General features: G+C 42.2%; 2 long non-coding RNA genes across 4 annotated transcripts; both read left to right on the forward strand.

The window, feature by feature from the left end:
• The first annotated feature begins 6,046 nt into the window (after positions 1-6,046).
• On the forward strand, positions 6,047-13,702 carry LOC120738785. The gene is made up of 2 exons (XR_005697053.1): positions 6,047-7,723; positions 7,783-13,702. It is a non-coding gene; the product is annotated as an uncharacterized LOC120738785 (long non-coding RNA).
• A 1,318-nt stretch (positions 13,703-15,020) lies between these two features.
• On the forward strand, positions 15,021-19,265 carry LOC120738630. Of its 3 annotated transcripts, none has more exons than XR_005697027.1 (4): positions 15,021-17,511; positions 17,802-18,043; positions 18,467-18,560; positions 18,766-19,265. It is a non-coding gene; the product is annotated as an uncharacterized LOC120738630 (long non-coding RNA). The 3 variants fall into 3 exon arrangements; XR_005697028.1 differs by having other exon boundaries at positions 18,899-19,265; XR_005697029.1 differs by having other exon boundaries at positions 18,903-19,265.
• Positions 19,266-20,177: the final 912 nt, after the last annotated feature.

The raw sequence follows: 20,177 nt of genomic DNA on the forward strand, positions 1-20,177 counted from the left end.
TCAGGATACATTTGGTTCATAATACACAGAAAAATCAGAGTTATTACCTGTAATAAATGTGAAAGATTCCTGCAGTGATAACCAGGCAGGACTGAAACACATCCAAGCTGTCACCACGGTAACAGCACCGTCCATCCACAGGTGAGGGGAGGAGCAAAAAGAGGGACTTTCACCATTTTATACTAAAAACACTCAACTAATGTTTCTAATATGAAACAAATGTTAAGGGTTCAAATATTGAGGAATGATACAGGAGGAAAAACCACAATAACAACACTGGTCCACAAGTCAAACGATGATTTTAATGAACATGCGTGGGAGATGAACACTGTACGCAGAGGGTTGATCTAATTTCCTCGTGTTGGTGTTGTTCCCAGATCATCATACTAAATGTTGTTCCAGGATCAACATTGCAAGTGACCAATCAGAATGTTGTGACGCCATACTTTTGCGACTTCGGGAAAAACCGGCGTAAAACAAAAAACTGTACTTAAGCTGCTTGAAAGCGCCTCTGTCCGCCAATCAACGGACCCTGACCCTAACCGTAACCCTTTAAGAATTGATATTGTCATTGCAACATTGGAATTTCATAAATGCACGAATGGCTTGGCGCGCAAAGGAATAACGTCACAACATTCTGATTGGTCACTTGCAATGTTGAACCTGGAACAACATTTTCATGATGATCTGGGAACAACACCAACACGAGGAAATCAGATCATCCGTACGCAGAGAGCATCAATCTCTGTCTTAACAATACACAATCAGTCATTCTTATATCAGGGTATTATAATAGTGCACTCTATGTAATATTTTGTATTGAATTAATTGAAGACTGGGATTTTTAATTAGATGAAAGGTTTTTAAGCAAATCTGAGACCAGAAGTTTTGGTCTAAGTTAACTGATAAATCCGCTTCCCATTTTGCAATAGGAAGTGATATTGATTCATCTGTTTCAGAAAGCATTCTGTATATTTTGGATAGTAATTTGGGGGTTTTAAGAGTAAGAAATTGAACCACACTTGGTGGTGTTTGTAGTTCAACTTGACCCGGTTTAAATTTCTTTTTTACTATGGATTTAATTTGTTGATATTCTAAAAATCTTTTCTTGTTGATCCCATATTGTGTAACTAGTCTGTCAACTGAAATAAATTCTGTTCCTTCTAGTATATGTTCCAAGTATTTGATTCCTTTACCACTCCAATCTGAAAAGTTTATCATATTATTGTTTTGTAATATGTCAGGGTTGTTCCAGATAGGTGTACGTTTGGATGGGATTAATGAAGACGCCGTCAATTTTAGAAACTCCCACCATGCTGTCAGAGAAGAGCTGATGCTTTTAAAGCATTCATGTTGTTTGATGTTTGAGCTGATAAATGGTAGATCTGAGATCTCTAGATTATTGCAAAGTCCTTGTTCTACATCTAGCCAAGGTTCATCTAAGAGGGTATGTTTTAGCCATCCTGAGATAAACTGAAGCCTGTTGGCTAAGAAGTAGTGCTGAAAGTTAGGTAGTTCTAATCCTCATCCTTGGTCTTTTGTAGTGTTTTTAAGCTTATACGTGGGGGTTTATTTTTCCAAAGGAATTTGGACATACATGAATCTAGAGATCTGAAGTCTGTGAAGGTTCTCAGTCATCCAGGTCATCGTAGTCAAAGGAGCTTGCAAAGAAAAGTCAGCAAAGAGGCACAGAAAAGAAGACCAGACACCAGCGAAGGAGGATAAGAAGGACAGATGCAACAACATTGTCATCCCCTATGTAGCCGGTGTATCAGAAAAACTCAGGAGAGTTTTCTCCAAGCATGACATCCCGGTGCATTTCAGACCCAGCAACACACTCAGACAGAAACTGGTTCACCCGAAAGACAAAACGCCAAAACACAAACTTAACAATGTGGTGTATGCTGTACAGTGCAGCGAGGAATGCCCAGACCTCTACATCGGAGAGACCAAACAGCCACTTCACAAGCGCATGGCACAACACAGAAGAGCCACCTCCACAGGACAAGACTCAGCAGTCCATCTGCATCTTAAGGATAAAGGACACCCTTTCTTTTTTTTTTTTTTTTTTTTTTTTTTTTTTTTTTTTTAAGTGACATCAGAAACAGCAGCATGTGACATCACGTGATGGCGGAGCTTCAGTTCATCCTTTGTCATCTTTTTTTTTTTTTTTTTTTTTTTAATAGGACAGGGGGAAAGAATGAAAGGGGGAGAGAAAGAAAGAAAACCAAAGGGGAGAAGAGACGGTGAGAAGGGGGGGAAGAGAGAGAAAAAAACAACAAACAACAAAAAAAACAAACTCCTGGGTCACCTGTATGGAGAAAAAACAAACAAACAGAGGAGACAGCAAACAACAAAGAGCAACATAATAAATAAAAAAAAAAAAAGCACCATCACAATAAACGCATGGCACAACACAGAAGAGCCACCTCCACAGGACAAGACTCAGCAGTCCATCTGCATCTTAAGGACAAAGGACACTCTTTCGAGGATGCCAATGTTCACATGTTGGACAGAGAGGACAGATGGTTTGAAAGAGGAGTGAAAGAAGCATCTATGTCCACTGTGAGCGACCATCTTTGAACAGAGGCGGGGTTTACGACACCAACTCTCTGCCATCTATAATCCAGTTTTGAGATCGCTTCCCAGACGCCTTAACGCCCACTCACATCCTGGGCCATCTGACCTCAGGATATCACATGATAAGGTGGGGCCAGGTTTCACAATGAACACACCCGAAACTCTGGCTGATTGGGGCCCACACCCAGTTTCACACCTTGGCTCAGGTGATTAGAGGATCATCAGGGGGGTCCTTTTGTCCCTCTGGGGGGGGGGTTACTCCCACTAGGTTTATATCTGGGACTCTCCACCATTTGACCTTAGAACTGAAGAAGCTTCTTGGATGAGAGGTGAAACGTCTTCAAGCAACTTAAAGAAGTCCAGACGCTTTGCTTTGCAAGCTCCTTTGACTAGAGATCTGAACCAATCTTGTGGCGGTTTAGTTGGGATCATTGAGAATAAATAATTTATTTTTGGTAAGACCATCATTTTTATAGCGGCAACCCTTCCCATGAGTGATATGGGTAGACATTTCCACCTAGCCAGATCATCTTCTACCTTCTTTAAAAGTGGGATATGGTTTAATTTAGTTAGATCTGCAAGCTTGGGAGAAACATTAATACCTAAATATTTTATATTTCCCGAGTGCAGTGGTGTAGAAGAGGAATTATGGAAGGAAACTTCCTAGCAGAAGTGCAGCTCATGGATAACACACTTCCTGTCAGTCAGAATGAGGCTGCAGCCAAACACAGAAAGGTGTTTTTGTCCAGATGAGCCCAGAGAAGAAACACGAGTGTTCACAGACATCAGAAGCTCAGAGAGGTGAAACATGAGGTTGGAGTCCTCGTCAGCATCCAGAAGAGCTGCTGTGAAACCCTGAGTACTCATGACAGACTCTGATGGCACAAACACATCATGATTCAAACAGAAAGACAAACATGGAGCTCCTGATCCTCCTGCATGAGAACAAGCTGACATGAGCGCTGTGTCTGAGAGTGTCTCCCTGTCACAGTGACAATAACACAGCTGCTGCTCACAGTCATTAAACTGACCTGAGGTCAGCTGTGCTCCTTACATATGAACCATGTGACCTCACATCAGTGCTGTGGATGACTGTAGTCATAGAAGAGTAGAGCTGTAGCAGGTGGTGTGAGGAGGAGGTGGTGTATTCTAGTTAACGCAGTACTGAAACACTCCAGCAGAGGGCGCTGTTAAGTCCTTATTGTAACACAGTTACTGTGTGCAGTTAGACTTCATACATAATCTGCACTTATTTCCATCAGACATGCTGTCAGTAAATGATTGGTTTCTATTGATTCTACTTCCTGTTGACTAGTTTGATGACAGTGAAACAATCACAGCTGATTGTGTGATGATGTAAACTGTCACTGTTACATTCAGTGTGTGTGACATAATGTTAGTGCAGGCTGATAACAGCCTGGTTCTGTTAGAAACACATGAACGTGTCCATAGATCAGTGTGTGTTTAACATGAGAGCTTCAGCCCTGCTGATGTGTTAAATAAAGACATGCAGGAAAACTGATGAGACTCTGAAATAACTCTTTATATTTATAATGTAACTCTGCATCAAAAGAACAACAAAGGATCCCAGACAGGTTTCTGTGAACAAAGACCATTCTGATGTTTCTGTGTTTCTAACAGTTTGACATTATTAGTAAACAGACTGCAGTGAGCAGCATTTATAAAGAGCTTATATATAAAGATATGACAGCTGTTTGACAAGTTTATCACTCTGTGTTTGGACCTGATCAGTCCAGCTGTTTACTTGAAACATGTTCATTTACCTGTTCTGTTATATTCATGTTCTTGTCTCTGTTGAAAACACATTTTAATGTCCCTCAGATTTTTCTCCCAGATGAATAAATATAAAAATGACACAAACTGACTGCAGCTACTTTTTGTCCTTTCTGTCAGAAACCTTCATGTGACTCATGAGAGACACGTTTCAGCTGTTTGTGACAGATCAGAGGCCAACAAGTCATTTATAACACTTTCCATCATTGTTTAAAGTTCTCAGTGTTTCTGTGTTGCTGCGTATAGGATCTCCCAGCATCATCACTGTGCTGTCCAATCATTGTGTGCGAGGTTACCCTTATAGTGCGATGTGTGTTTGCACAAAGAGAAGCATGTGTGTCAAATATAAATAAGCACAGAACAGAAACAGCTGCTCGTTTCTTCTGTTTAGAGTCAAGTTAGTGTTTTGTGTCTTTGTTTGAGGCCTGATGTCGAGCAGAGGTGTGTGTAACTGCACTGGTCTGTTATATGTGTGAAGTGTGTGCTTCTCTTCAGCATCATCTTTGTCACTGCTGAGAAGATTTCTTACAGCTGTCATGTTGATGCTGTTTCAGTCTTTGGGCAAACACACTCATATATTAGGGCTGATATCAGGGCTGCACAAGTTCTTTGTGTTTGTGATCATGAATAATAGAAGTGTGCCTGTTGAAGATCATGTTTCTACATTATTATATGTCCTGTTATTGTTCTGTGTTATATTCAGCTTTCAGCATCCTTTCCCAGCCCCCTGTTACACCATCCATACAAAGCCAGTCTGACTGTGAGCCAATGTGTTTGTTTGTGTTGGATCAATAGATTTGACAGACTTGGTTCATCCAGAGGGAAACAGTCCAAATTCAGATCTAATGAAATGATGGAGGCTGTTTCCTACCACGGTGCTGATGTGTGACTAACAAGGCTCATGGTCTCCAGCAGACAAGCGCCTGGAATGAGGTGAGCTGAGTGTTGCTTTGGTGGGTCTATGCCCACCAGGGGCGGATCTAGAAGGGTGGCATGGGGTGGCAAGTGCCACTCTAAAAAGATCCCTTGCCAATGTGAGATTATAATATTATTTTATGCCATGTTATACCCCTAATTAAAGATTGTGAATTATTATGTAGTTTTAGTTTGCATTATTCTCCTGGATTAGAAGAAGGTGATGACTATTGCATTTATTAAACTGGTTTGAATGAGATTAGACTGCTGATTTATTGTGAATGAATGATATTATTTTATGATGCATTATACTGCTGAGTTATAAGAAATACTGTTCGCAGCTGCAGCAATAAAATAAAGGCTAAAAGCTCCTCGGACAGAGGTTCTAGTCTGAGTACGTCTGAAGGGTATAAGGTAGCACCAAAATAAAGCTGTGGGAGAACTGGGGAATATCATCTGTACCTGCTATTGAGGAAAACATCCTATTTTACTGTCACTATATATCAGTCATAAGGCACTGTTATTATTTCATCGTTACTTCATTAGTCTGTATTACTTATCATCAGTTTATCATGTATCATTTACCATTTATTTCAGAACACGTAGGATAAAACTCATTCTAGAAGTAATACTCTATTATGTGTCAAAAACACCAGCAGAAGCTGTGGGTCCAGGCAGGCCGCAGTAAAGTCATATGAGGACACGGTGAACTTTTGTTGGCCGGAAACGGACACTCTCACACAACTATTGGTTATGTTCCCAGGAAAGCCTGAGTGGAAACATCTGGAAAATGTTGTTGTTCTTAGCCATAGAAGGACATAGAAGTGAGAACTGACTGATACTTATCATGTGACTTGACGTCATCATTGCAATAAAAACCTTGTGACGTGGTTGTTCGGGGGAGATTAGCGCTTAGAGCCTTGTACTGCTCATCTTCCCCATATGTACATATGTATAATAAAAATCACTATTCTGACATCTACTAAGACCATGCAGTCGTAGTCTCTTCCTCAAAATCCGAACCATGACAATTCTGGTGCCGAAAAACCCGGTTTGAGGAGGGACAAATGGAGCGTGACTGGGGTATAAGTGGTGTCAGACGGACGGCCAGGAGCTACACTGAGTGATGGGCCCCGAAATATGAGAGGTAAACACCGCCTGTTGATGGATCTCCAAAGGTGCCGAATTGGAAATTAAGTGCTAAATTAAAGGTTCACTCAGTGGAGCTTCTGTTCGGTCCGTGGTGATTTTGGGGTAATTAGTGTTAGATGTTTGGGGAATATTTTACTGATAAAAGGTATAGCTGCTTATTGTGGGAGCGAATTTTAAGAGGTTTAAGAGGTTATATGAGGTTAAAATAATACGGTTTAAGGTGTGTGGAAACAAATAACACGGTTTAAGGTGTGGAAACCGATGTGGGTGGCTGGATGCCAGCAGTCACCTGGTTAGTGTAGGGGATTTGGTTTAATCGATTAGCAGAGACGCGGTCTCGGGCGTCAGGTAATTAAACGGGGCTGAGAGCTCACCGTGAGGCTTTTAAAACAAGTAATAACTTGTAACTAAATTTATTTTAGCACTAGAGACGCGGTCTCTTAGGAATGCAGAGTTGTCCAGCAGGTGGCACTGACTCCTACTCGCGGATGCGCGTTTAGGCTTTTGCCCGGATTTAGCCGTCCGTGGGGATTCGGACTCCCTAAAAAGGCTAGACAATCAAGGGGTGATTGTCTTATACTGCATTTTTTGATCGACAGGGTCGCGGACCCGGCCGTGACCTTTTAACGTGGCTGCCTTGTGAGTTTTAAGTATAGCTGAAGGCGTGGGTTTGGTGCCAGCGTCGGACGTGGAATTCCCTGCCAGTTGCGGGAAGTGGTTATAAAATAATTAGAACTTAGTAATCGGGCCGTTTTCGGGGTGGCGTCCCCGAGGCGTGTAATTGATCAGCAAGGCGAGGCCTGGGCTATAGATGCTTTTAAATTAGTCAAAAACTTAGGTGTAACCTCTTCTGGCATACGACGTCTATGCGGGCCCGGGTGTACATAAGATATAAACTAGGTGTGAGTCTAAATAAAGTGTAAATAAGTTTTATAAATGTGTTAAATCTGAAACTCCTGCTAAACTTCCTCTCTACAAACTCTTTTCTCTTCTCTCCCTCTTTCTCTCAGAGGGGATTCTGTGTGTGTATGAGTGCTGAGGAAAAAAAAAAAAAAAAGGAAAAGGCTGCCTCTCTCTGTCTCTGTGAGAGTGAACAAAGGTGGGGGCCGAGTGAGCCCGCGGGGCCGAGCGGGTCCGCGGGAGCGAGCGTGTATGCTGTATGGGGAGAGCGAGAAGGAGCGAGTGAAGAGAGTAACCGAGTGTTGGGTGAGTTTTTTGTTATTTCAGAGGCTGTGGGTAAGAGTTTTGACTATATTGATTAAATTCTGTGGTTTTGGAGTTGGTGACTTTAGCTGTGAGAGTTGTGAAGAGAGCAGGTTTTTCTTTTGTTGTGGTGTTAAGTATAAATTGAATAGACTGTGATTAATCGGTGATTTTCTGCCTATTGTGCTGCGTGGCAGACACAGAAGTGTAGACATGTTTGTGGTTTATCTTTGTTTGAAGTTTTATATAGAGTTGGTTGATTCAGGGTGATTTCTCCCGTTTAAGGGAGGAGTTGGATTATGGTTATGTTAAAGCTTTGCTGTATGAGTGTGAATTTTTGCTGGCTTCGCATGTTTAAATGGATGCATAGAAGTTTGTGAGTGAGAAATTGTTATTGGTGGGGTTTAAGGTTAGTAAGGAGTTAAATCAACCCTCCTCAAGAGTTCAATAATTTAGGCAGTTATGTTTATACAAATACTAAATGTATGTTTAGTGTCTTCATACAGGTGGTTTTTTCTTAATCTGGAAACCTGAGTACGACAGCAGGAGACAAGCCAAGCTTTGGCTATAAAATTCACGGCTGGACACCAGAGTAGTCCCCACCCCACCCGGAGAAAAGAGAGAATGAAGTTTTAGGCGTGTTTTTCTCGCTGAACTGCTCTGGTGCTGTGTCCCTGAATCTCACCAGTGTTAACCTCTGGCGGAAGACATGGAGAAAAGGAAAAGATGTTCCTGGTAAATGACTGAAACAAATAAAACCACACACAACCAGAGAAAGGTATGAGAAGTGTGAGGAACAGACACATGTGCGTGTTAGTGAAATGCCTCGTTTGAGAAAAAGTTATATTAACCCATATACAGACGCACCCACACATGCAATGAAGAAACAGCTTACATACATGTGCACGTACAAGCAAGGTTAAAGTAGCAACACTTGACATACACCTGTTTTTAAATGATATAGTTTATCCAACACTGACAAATAAACTCTCTGGGTTGCAGGACAACAACTTAACTTCAAAAGGAGAGACACTGGTCTGACCATCCAGTGTGGACACGACAAATTTAGTGGTTAAAAGAGTTAAATTGTGACATGTTTTTGTTGATTGCTTAAGACAAATGATTACTGAATGACAGAAAATTCCTTTTTAGGTTTTTAAACATGATTTTAAGAATTTGAACACGTACCTGTGTTGTCCTGCCAACTTGGGGGGTTATGAGTTGAGTATATGGTGAGAAAAAACAAAAAAAGGGGGGGGGGGGGGAAAAGGAGGCCCCGTTGTTTCTCCCCTCTCTGGATAACACAGCCAACACAACACAGCCAACACAACATCATTTTCCTGTTCACCTGTGGTTGTTTTGTTTTTGTTTTTTCTGAAAGCCGAAGCTGACCTGGACTCCTACCCTCCCCAACCATCGTTGCCCTCTCCGCTACCATCTTTGACCCTTTGACCCCTGAAGGCCACAGCAGCTGGACTCACAACAACAACTTGAGGATGTCAACAGTGCTGCAGAAAGAGAATGCTAAAGCTTCAGCTGACAGAGCTGTGACGAGACGCGCATTAAGCCTGGAGGAAAAGGGAGGGTGAGCAAAAGAATGCTGACCTCTGAGAAGAGCCGAACAGCAGAGCTGCAGAAGGCCGTGGAGCAAAGTAAGGACAACATAAACAGACTCCAATCTGACGTGGAAGGAAAAGACTCTGAGGTTTTTGCCCTCAGTAAGAGCTCAAGGCATCAGAGCAGAAACTGAGCACGGCTCCGGAGGAGCTGGTTGCTAGTTGAACTCATCAGTCAGACGTGGAGTTTCACATACAGGACTTGAAATCAGGTGGAAGCTTGCTGGAGCAGGAGGTCGTCAGACCTGACGCAAAGCTCCAACAGCAGGAGCAAACCCAGAAAGAGCTACAGAAGCAAAAGGGTCAAGTTACAAGGAGAAGATGCAGGCAGCTGCAACAACGGATGCAAACAGACCCAAAGAGGAGGGCAGGACCCCAGGGCAGGCTTCAGGCCGCTGGTTTACCTAAACGACAGAACAGGAAGGTGATGAACACAAACATACACCAACACACAGACACACACTTCTGCAGGCGCCGACTTAGAATGAAGAGAAACACACACATGAACACTTATGCACTCGTTGAGGGAGTGAAAACTGATACACACCCATGCACCAAAATCAAAATGTTGATTTAATTCACTAAGAAGTGACACATAATGCTCCAGCTGCTGCAATGAAGAATGCTTTACTGACAAAGGCTCAATGCTGCACACAACAAAGTCAAATACAGAATCTGCTATAATAATAAGCCCAGAGGGCATTTGTGTGGTCTGGGGAGCAGGGTCCAGAGCGGTTTGGTTATGAAAACGATGCCCGTGCGAGACATCTGGGGCGTAAGGCCTCGACTCAATTGTTTACTGTACACTAAAAAAAGAAAAGAAAACAGCCTGAGCAGTGGTGCAGAGTGAAAACGATGAATTAACGGTGTGAGTCTTATTTCAGAGCGCCACATCATTGTGATGGAGATTTAATAAAAGGAGGAACACACGGACAAAGAAGAAGAGAAAGGGGGGCCAGCCCTGGACACGATTGCCTGAGGTATTAAAGTTCTGTACTAAATTCTGGTTTCCAGTGTGAGAAAAGTCACGCAGTGCCAGTAGTAGAGCTGGGTTGAGTGATGATTCTAAATTACTGTAAGTAAATCATCGTACACCCGTTCAAGTTTCATGATAACTGGGATCTAGACTTTGTTGAACTCTAGGCAATTTGAACAGGTAAAATTTGAGTGACCAAGTAGCAGTTGAATAAAAGTCATTGAATAAGTGTTGAGATAAACGGGCAGAATTAAGAGAATTAAAATATTTCAAGAGCTCAAATTACTTAATATGGAAACGGTTCAATTTTGTTTCACGAATGCAAAACATATAGGTTTAGGAATAGGAAAAGGTTGAGGTGGTGTTGATTTGACTCTGTGTAGGTTTAGGTTTGGCATTTTTACTGATGGGAGGAATATTTAGTGACAAGTCCTAAGACCTGGGCGTTTGTATTTTTGTTTTTGTTATCTTTCAGTTTATTTTGTTTTATATTTTGAACAGTGCACTGATTTTTGTTTCTGAATCTTTTCTTTGAGCAGATCTGCACGTCGGGAATTAAAAGTGCTACACGCTGTCGAGAAAATTGTGTCAAGTGAGTTTTCTCCACATTAAAATGGGCTTTGGAGAAAGCTACTTATTATAAGTGTTCTAGCCTAAAAAAAAAGGATTCGACGATGTAATCCTATCTAAAGTTCTTCTTTTTCTTTTGAAATGACGTCATTTTGCTGAGAGTGGAAACTAAATGCGACGATAGGTTCCACTATCAGCAAAGAAAGAAAAAATGAATGTATGAATGTATGAGTGAAGGAGAGATAAAACTGACTGGTAAAAACTGACAGGACTTGACCACGACTCCAGGTTAACCTCCACCTAGATAGAACAAGAGGGTGGATGAATTTATGTGTGTTTCTTTTTACAGGAGTAGAAGGATGACAAAATATTCAAGGATGAGTGAACTTTTAAATGCCATTTTTGTGTCTTGTGTTGCTTACAGAGGTAACTGCGCAGCGTTAACATATATATATTCTTCTTTACAGCGTTACAGTTCTTAATGTTTTCTTCTGACAGGAGATCTTTTTATAGCACCTCTGGAATGTGGATGGCTGACTGCGGTCAGTGTGCTGCTAATGTTTGCTTTGCTTTGGTAAGAATGGAGGCAGTAGAAAACAGACAAGTGACATGAAAATAAAGAATAATAATAAAACAAGTAATAATAACAAATAACTAATTTGGGGACAGTTTAACCTAGAGCTCACTAACTGGCCATTAGGGGGCTCTGAGTGATAAACTAGTGGAGTAACATTGCCCAAGTGTGACTAAAACAAATTGCGGCAATAATAGTGATTTAATGATTGGAGAAAACCTGAACATGATACTTGTCTGTTGTGCTGAATCTTTTATTACTCTATGATGTACAGGTGGGTGTGAATGAGCTGTTTGATTTAACGGATTTGCTTTTTAGGTAAATTGGGAGTTGGAGGAGCTTAACATGTAACTGCTGACTAATGTTTTTACACAGGGTTACAGCTTGGCGGGAGAGTGTTTTGGAGAGGATGTGTAATGTTCTTGTGCAGTTTCCAGTGGGGAGATTGCAAATACAACTAGAACTATTAATTGTGACTAATCAAAACTAACCTGAAACTGAGGAGGTTTTAGATAAGGAAGAATTAACACGGATATGAAATGCATCTGGTCTTTAATTGCAGGTGTAACCATGAAGATTTTTGGTACAGATTGCAGGTTGTTGCTCATTACTGAAGTGTGCTCATAAAGGCAAAAAGCTATATAAGGGGTCTATGATTTCGTTTGTGTTTTAATAATTTAGGTATGGCAAAATTAAAGGTTTTTTGACAATTTAGAGAACCAGTGAGGAGCATAACTAGATGATCACAAACTTGAGTACTACATTTAAATGGAAGTTGGATTTAAGAATGCCCAATTTGTTTGAGGTTTGTTTACTTTTATACACAAATTGCAAATGTGCTTGTAACGAGCTGGCACTTAGTCTATGAAGGTCAGTAGATAACAACATTAGCGTATTAGGGGTAGGAAGAGAGGTGTGTTGGCTTTCTGTCTCTTGCAGAGGAGGGAACAGACACCAGACGAGGTCACAGATAGGTGAGGATCCTTCGCAGCAGAGATAGACACAGTGACGGACACCACCTGGGTCCAAGGCTCATGGCGTTTGGGCTCCGGGAAGTCCGGGAAGTCCCCTCAAAAGGATGGGTCCCATTAACACAGCAATAACCATGAAGGGGTGGCAGAAATCCAGGAACACCAGACCAACGAGGGTGAATGAGCAGAGGGGAGCTCAGGGAAAGGCGTATTCCAAGTCACAACACGGGTGGTAAACAGAGGCAGAATAATCCTCTGCAACGTGGCTGGCTCGCTTAGTAGTCTACCTGGCGAGTCGAAGAAAGAAGAATCCGAGGGCGTTTCTTCACTCCAAGAGGAGGTGGCCAGGTGGCCTGAAGTGTGACAGGCTGAAACTCGAGTCTGAAGCTAAAAGATCAGCTGGGTTGTGGGAAAATTGGAAAACAACGGAGGTGTTGGGGTTGATAAGTGTCATAACGTGTTTGCTTGGTTTGGAGACAAATCCTGGTGTGAGTTGGGCTGGCAAGCCAGCCCAAAGAGGAGGAATGTGACCAGGAGATATTTTATTTTGTATTCTTATGATCACAGTTATAATCAGAAGTATCAACCATTAATCATTTACCATTGTTGAACCAGTTGACAGAATAATCTTTGAATCACATCTAGGTTACTTTGACTAGAATATTAATCTACACAGATTATCAGTACTTTAATCAGTCTACTGTTGTTCTGTACTATTCTTGTTATTTGCTTAAAGCTGTTTCACAGTTCTGTAACCACTCAGAAGCCTGTGGGTCCTGTTGGACCCTGCCTTAGTTCTATGTTCAGTTCTGCACGTACGCAGGCCTTTAAAGAAAATGCACGCTCTTATATAACACATGCACGTGTACACACACACTTAGTAAGAATAGGAGGGTCGTCTGAGGACAGTTTTCTGATAGATATACTTTCACAAAGTGCACAATGTAATACACACTTGTTTTTCTCTAAAAACTAGCAGTTGATGTCCATATTAGGTAAACTCTCTGAACAGGCCCAAACTGTTATCATTTCCAGTAATATCTAACTGTGAGGGCGTCTCAGACATGGTCCCTACATGGTCCCTGATTGACACACACACACTTACAATAGATATACACACCACACACACTGGTTTTCTCTGAGTGCTGGACTGAGTGGAAATATCTGGAGGCCATATAGGGGGAACTTTCTGAGTTCTGGGAACTGACTGATACTTATCATGTGACTTGACGTCATCATTGTAATAAAAACCTTGTGACGTGGTTGTTCGGGGGAGATCGGCTCAAAAGGCTTGTGATGCTCATCTTCCCCATATGTACATATGTATAATAAAAATCACTATTCTGACATCAACTGAGACCATGCAGTCGTAGTCTCTTCCTCAAAATCCGAACCATGACAGGAGCCAGAACCGTTCCCTGTGGGGCCCCCGTACTGCAGACGACCCTGTCCGACACACAGCCCTGAGTCCTCACATACTGTGGTCGGTCGGTGAGGTAGTCCAGGATCCAGGTAGTGAGGTGATGGTCCACTCCAGAGTTCTCCAGCTTGTCCTTCAGAACCGAGGGAAGAATGGTGTTGAAGGCACTGGAAGGCACCTCTGAAACGCGGTCCCTCAGTATTGGTGCCCTTCAAGGATGTGTCCTCTCACCACTACTGTTCTCCCTCTACACTAACGACTGCACCTCCAAGAACTCGGCTGTCAAACTCCTAAAGTTTGCAGATGACACCACTGTCATTGGCCTCATTCAAGATGGTGATGAGTCTGCATACCGGCAGGAAGTTGTGCGGCTGGCACTCTGGTGCAGACAGCACAATCTGGAGCTGAACACTCTTAAGACTGTAGAGATGACAGTGGACTTCAGGAGACATCCCTCAACTCTGCTCCCCCTCACCATATCAGACAGCCCTGTGTCAACTGTGAAGACCTTCAAGTTCCTGGGTACAACCATCTCCCAGGACCTGAAGTGGGAGACCAACATCAACTCCATCCTCAAAAAGACCCAGCAGAGGATGTACTTCCTGAGACAACTGGGGAAGTACAGTCTTCCACAGGAGCTGCTGATCCAGTTCTACACTGCGGTCATTGAGTCTGTCCTGTGCTCCTCCATCACAGTCTGGTATGGAGCAGCCACTAAACAGGACAGGAGCACACTGCAGCGGACTGTACGGGCAGCAGAAAGGATCATCAGCACCCCCCTGCCCTCCATCCAGGATCTGTACCTCTCAAGAACCAGGAAACGGGCAGGGAAAATCATCACAGACCCCTCACACCCTGCACACAGACTTTTTGATCTGCTGCCCTCTGGCAGACGGTACAGAAGCCTGCAGACCAGGACCACCCGACACAGGAACAGTTTCTTTCCCCTCGCCATCTCCCTCCTAAACAGTTGACCTGTCACACTGCTCCCACTGCCAGACTGCAACTGCACCTTATGTACATTTGTAGTATTCATTCCACCTCATTCATTTCTGTATTTTATGTATATAAGTTTAGATTAGTTATTTATAGTTGGTTTACACAGCTTTGTGTATGTATGTGTAATGTGTATATATAGACACTTGTGTGTGTGAGATTTACATTGCTGTGCTTGAGAGCCACCATCTACCGGAACCAAATTCCCTGTATGTGTCTGCACATATACTTGGCCAATAAACACGATTCTGATTCTGATTCTGAAATCAAAGAACATGATTCTCACAGTGCTTCCAGCGGTCTCCAGGTGAGCGAGGGAACGATGTAGTTAGGAACCTTCCTCACCAAACTGACTGTTGGACCACACCCCTGGATTCATGAGAAATTGTTTCAGCCATGATTTCTCTTCCTGTATTTCAGAGTAAAGACTGAAGTGACAAATGGAAGCATGTTTAAAAAACACAATGTGAGAGAGACGTTGAGGTCCTTAGAAGTTACCCTGGGTTTTTTTTGTCACCCTGCTAGATGTTACACACCTTGTTATTGGACTGATTTCTACTGCTGGACTACTCCTGCGGAGAGTAACAATACTCTTACTAATTAGCTCCCTTTCACACCTTTGGGGATATTTATTTTTGTGTTTGCAGTGCTGTGAGCCAGAACAGCGAGAGAAAAATCTGCAACAGCGACGAGCCGAATGCTTACGTGAATCGCAGCAGCTGCACGTGTGCTACGCTGAATTAGAGGATATCTTTGCTCTGGATTTCTATTTCTACTTTTTCATTTCTATATGATTCTTCTTGCATCTAAACAAAGATGATTCAATTTGCTAAATGTTGATGGCTCTTCGTGCTCAGGTGTAAATGAGACGTAATATTTGCTCTTGGTTTGGTTCTCCTGTACAGAACCTTGCAGTACAACAGAAACCTAAAAACATTATTTGTAGTTGTTATTCTTAGTTGTTCTGCTGCCTAAATACCACAGGGTCTGATTATGAAGTTATTGAGCTGCACATACGTTACGACCTGCTTAAGTTCGAGGTCACAGCGTCTGTAGAGCAGCTGGAACATAATGAAGTCTACAAGGTTAAAGTTTTCTCTTCAGTTATTGTTCTTTCTGCTGCTTGGTTTGATGGATCTGAGAGCTTTTGTTTTTATTATTGTTATTATAATTATCATTAATATTTTACTCTCTAGAAGCTTTAAAATAGTGTTTGTGTTTGAAAAAATTGATTTAAGAATTGAACAGAAACATCTGTCCTTCTGAAAATCGCCCAAAGGCACGGAGACAAAGTCAAAGGATGCAACCTGTAACTTTCTCTTCCTTCATGTCAGGACCATCATCCATGATTTATATAAAATGCATATAGCAACAGTAGCACTTTAGTTTGGACTTTATGATTTCTGTAACTGGAAAATATTATTTTGTTTAAAGACAGAAGTGACCGCATAGTTGCAACATCAAAGGGAAATATTAATTAATTAGCATCAAGTATATTTGTTGCTTAAGCGTTTGCACTATAACTTAAGTAGGATTATAACTTTTAAGGAAGGAAAGATTTCAGATATTTAGTTCACTGTTTCAGTTATTTTATATGAAATTAAAACATTTACGTTGGTCAAATATGATGCTCTAAATCAAATAAAAGTTTGAAAATAAATGATGTATTTTTAAATGCTGCAACAAATGTTCACAAAAAGTAACTATAATTAAAACCAGTTAAACAAAATCAAATGTTTGAATCATGCTTAACCAAATGCCAGGCTGGAGAGCTGAACCTAAAGTATACGTAGAAAGATTTCAACATCTGAGCAGTTTTTAATGTTTTTATCACATATAAATGTCACAGCAGTGGGTCCTGGCCCAATGCTTTGTGTTTTTGGTTTTCTTTGACTCTTGTTTTTCTTGGTTTTTGTTCTTCTTATTTATCAGGCTCCCAGTAATCTTAGTTCTCCCTCCCTCAGTGTTCATTTCAGCCTGTGTTTAGTTTCTGTTCCCGTGTCCCACGTTTCATCGTTTCATGTCGAGTCAGCCCTGTCTCTCTGTTTCCTGTGTCTCCCCAGTCAGCCCCGCCTCCCTCGGGCACTCATGTGTGATACAGAGTAATAAACCTGACTACATTTGCTGCACTCTCTTTATTACCTGTTACTTTAAAATTCATACACTAATTATGTCTGCCCATCTCTCTAATGTGAAGGTCAAATGTCAACATCCCAGTGACATAAGAATAATCCCAAAGGGGCAAAGGCAGCGGTTAATTTAGCACATTTAGCATTAAGGGTACAGCAAGGATATACTTTTACTTATTGTGGCAGGGGTGTGGTCTCTGGCCTGCTGCAGTGGAGGCTGGTGGCGGGACGTTGGACGGCACAGGTGAGGGTGATGGAGCTCATGACTCTCCCCTTTATAGTGACGGAGGAGACTGGCGTGGGGGAAGCGTGTAGTGAAGGAAGCCGAGGAGAGAGCTGGTTTCTGGCTACAAAGACGGCGTCAAACCAGAAAAGATTGCTCGTGGTCAAATAATGTGTCAATCAGCTGTGAATCAAACTGTGTGTGGCTCAGTTCATGTCACAGTGTTGTTTAGTATATCTTCACTTGTCTCACTCTCCTTCTGTTCTGTCCATCAGGACGATCCTCAGCGCTTACACAGATCCTCCATCGATGTTTTGGATCCAATCAGTGATCAGTTCTACGAGGAGGCCTGGATGTTCACCAGCGCTCGCTACACCTCCATCTACCAGAAGGTGAGTGTACTCCTTTGTACTCAGATTAACATTTTATTTCTTAAAATACATTTTCATATATGAGCTTTCTATTATTTCATGGGCCATTTAATCAATATTAAAATTACAAGCATATCAACAAAGGTGAAGCTGGTTTTTTCCACTTGCTGTCACACAGTCATGGAGGAATACAATAAATACATAATCAGTCATAGATCCTGAACAATGACATTAAAAGAAAGTCTGTGGCTCTAAAGACTAAACAGTATAAAGACATGCTCCAAGCTGCTGTTTCTCTCCTACTCCTCTAGGTTTTCCACTGTCGGCCATCCAGCGATGCTGGAGGGCTACCTGGCCAATGCTGGCCTACACAAAGAGGTCCCGGCTCGGAGGAGCTGAAGAAGATCCTTGCCTTCCTCGTCAGTTTCCTCTTCAGTTCAACAAAACCTTCTTGCACCTATTAGCTCCAAAGAGGCTATGGTGCCCGTGGAGGTCTGGACCTGAGGCCTGTGCTCATCACGTGGATAGAAAACACTCTGACACCATTCTGGAGGTCTGATGGGACTCTGACCAAAGCACAGATGAAATAAAAGTTGTGGCTGGAGCTTTTAAAATGACTTTTTCACCTCATAGATTAATGCTCATGATTGCATGTTAGCAAGACAGCATCTCCCCAAGGTGAAACTCTCAGGAGACATTTACTCTTAAACTGTAATCTGGTTGAGACTACTTGAGGAGATCTTAGTAGCGAGTATGTGGATTTAGTCTCTTCACCAACAGCAGACAGACCCATGCCAAGAAAGCAGACATGTTCTCAAAGAAAGCCGAGAGCAGAGATTGGAAAAAGCTAAAAAGAAAAAGCTGCAGCTTCAGATGACTATCTGCCTGTAAGGCTGAAAAAGTCCAGTTACGCTCTATTTTGGAAAAGCTCCCAGTTTTGGTAACCTGGACTTTTATTTCCCCTCTTCTGCTACAGATGTTGACTGTGACCTCAGAGGCCAACTGGACCACACAGCTGCAGCAGGAGTGAGGGAGAGGAGTCTTCATCCAGCTTCAAAGAAAACATCCAGGTAAAGTGACGTGGATCAGCGGATAAAGCCGTCTCCACTTTCAAAGGAGATCCTCTGAGAGAGAGACTCTCTGAGCCATTTTAGCCTCAAATTATAGGACTTTATAGTACAGCAACACTTTTAAAGGACAAAAATAACATAAACTGTGGCTGTAATACAAACAAAGTATTGCATGTGTTTTTAAAAGTGTTCCTCCGATGGGCAGGATATCACTATTAGACTGTCCCACCAGCCAACTTCAACAAGAGACCACAGCAGCATTCAGTGATCAGCACAGATGTTCCTCTAACACTCAGCATCTGATCCCTGTTGGTCTGTGTGCTTCTGCTTTTGCTCAGTTAGAAACCCTGCAGCAACCCCACCCAAAACTGTGTCTTCTTGTTGGCCTCAACGTTGAAGTGTCAAACGTCCAACATCTGGAAAGGAAACCACGCCAGTGTACTGTGATGTTTCACCAACATGTGGCAGACGCTGGTCCTGCCTTTCATGCTGACATCAGCAGAGAGCCCCGCCTACCTCAAAGCCTCCCCTGTCATGTATTGATCAGGATGATTATGAAGATGAGCGAGTGCAAATAAGACTGTAAAAGTCCACGAGCAGAATGTTTGGATGCTTTCTAATGATTCATGAATATCATGAGAGTGTTTGTGTGTTTTGTCTTTTCTTTGCTGACGTTTGTTACTAACAAAGACAATTTACGCTCTGTGTGTGTTTTCATCCTTACCAGCCGCACTCTAACTGCAATGAAGGAAACAAACTGTAGAAATGGTCGACTCAGTGACTTCATAAAATATTGAAGTGGTTCAGGTAGAGCCAGTTTTTAAATGACCATGAACACTGAGCGTATTGTAACTGTACAGCATGTTTTTCTTTTTTTATTGAACTTTTAATTGCAGAGCAGGAAAACAGCAGTCACCAGCATATACATACACAGAACAAAGATGCATCTACATGTATAGCAGGACGTGGGAGGCAGAAAGAGAAAGCCAACAGCAATATTAATAAACAATGAGAAAGGACAACAATCGTCCCTTTGTTGCCAGGCTAAATCCCTTAAGCCCGATTTCAACCTCTGAGCAGAAGGAGTGTCCAGGTGGGCCAAAAAAGGGTCCCATATGCGATAGAAAAGGAAAGGTTTGTCCTTAAGTGCTGTAGAGAAGGCTTCCATTGGCATAATACATATCACAGACTGTAGCCACTGGTTGACAGATGGGGCCTTATCAGAAATCCACAGTACCATAATGCACTTTCGAGCGTAGTGTAGCAGTATGTGAAGGAGATCTTTGCTGCGAAAGCCGGCAGGTAGCTCATCGTTTAGTCCTAACAGGCAAGTCCTTGGACCCAGATGCAGTCGGCAATTAAATATAGTACATAGCTTGTCTATGAGTGATCTCCAAAACTGTAGAATAACAGGGCAGCTCCACAGACAATGAAAAAAGGAACCAACAGCAGACTGACATTTGTTACAGAGATTAGGCAAAGCTGTAAACATTATGTGTCTCTTCTCGGGTGTAATATGAAGCCTATTTATAAGTTTAAACTGCCTTTCCCAAATAGAATTAGATGCCAAGGCTTTAAAAGGACGACAACACAACTCATCCCAAGCTTCAGCATCTA

The sequence above is a fragment of the Simochromis diagramma genome, unplaced genomic scaffold, assembly GCF_900408965.1.
Source record: "Simochromis diagramma unplaced genomic scaffold, fSimDia1.1 OVJJ01000026.1, whole genome shotgun sequence".
In the NCBI taxonomy this organism is placed as follows: domain Eukaryota; kingdom Metazoa; phylum Chordata; class Actinopteri; order Cichliformes; family Cichlidae; genus Simochromis; species Simochromis diagramma.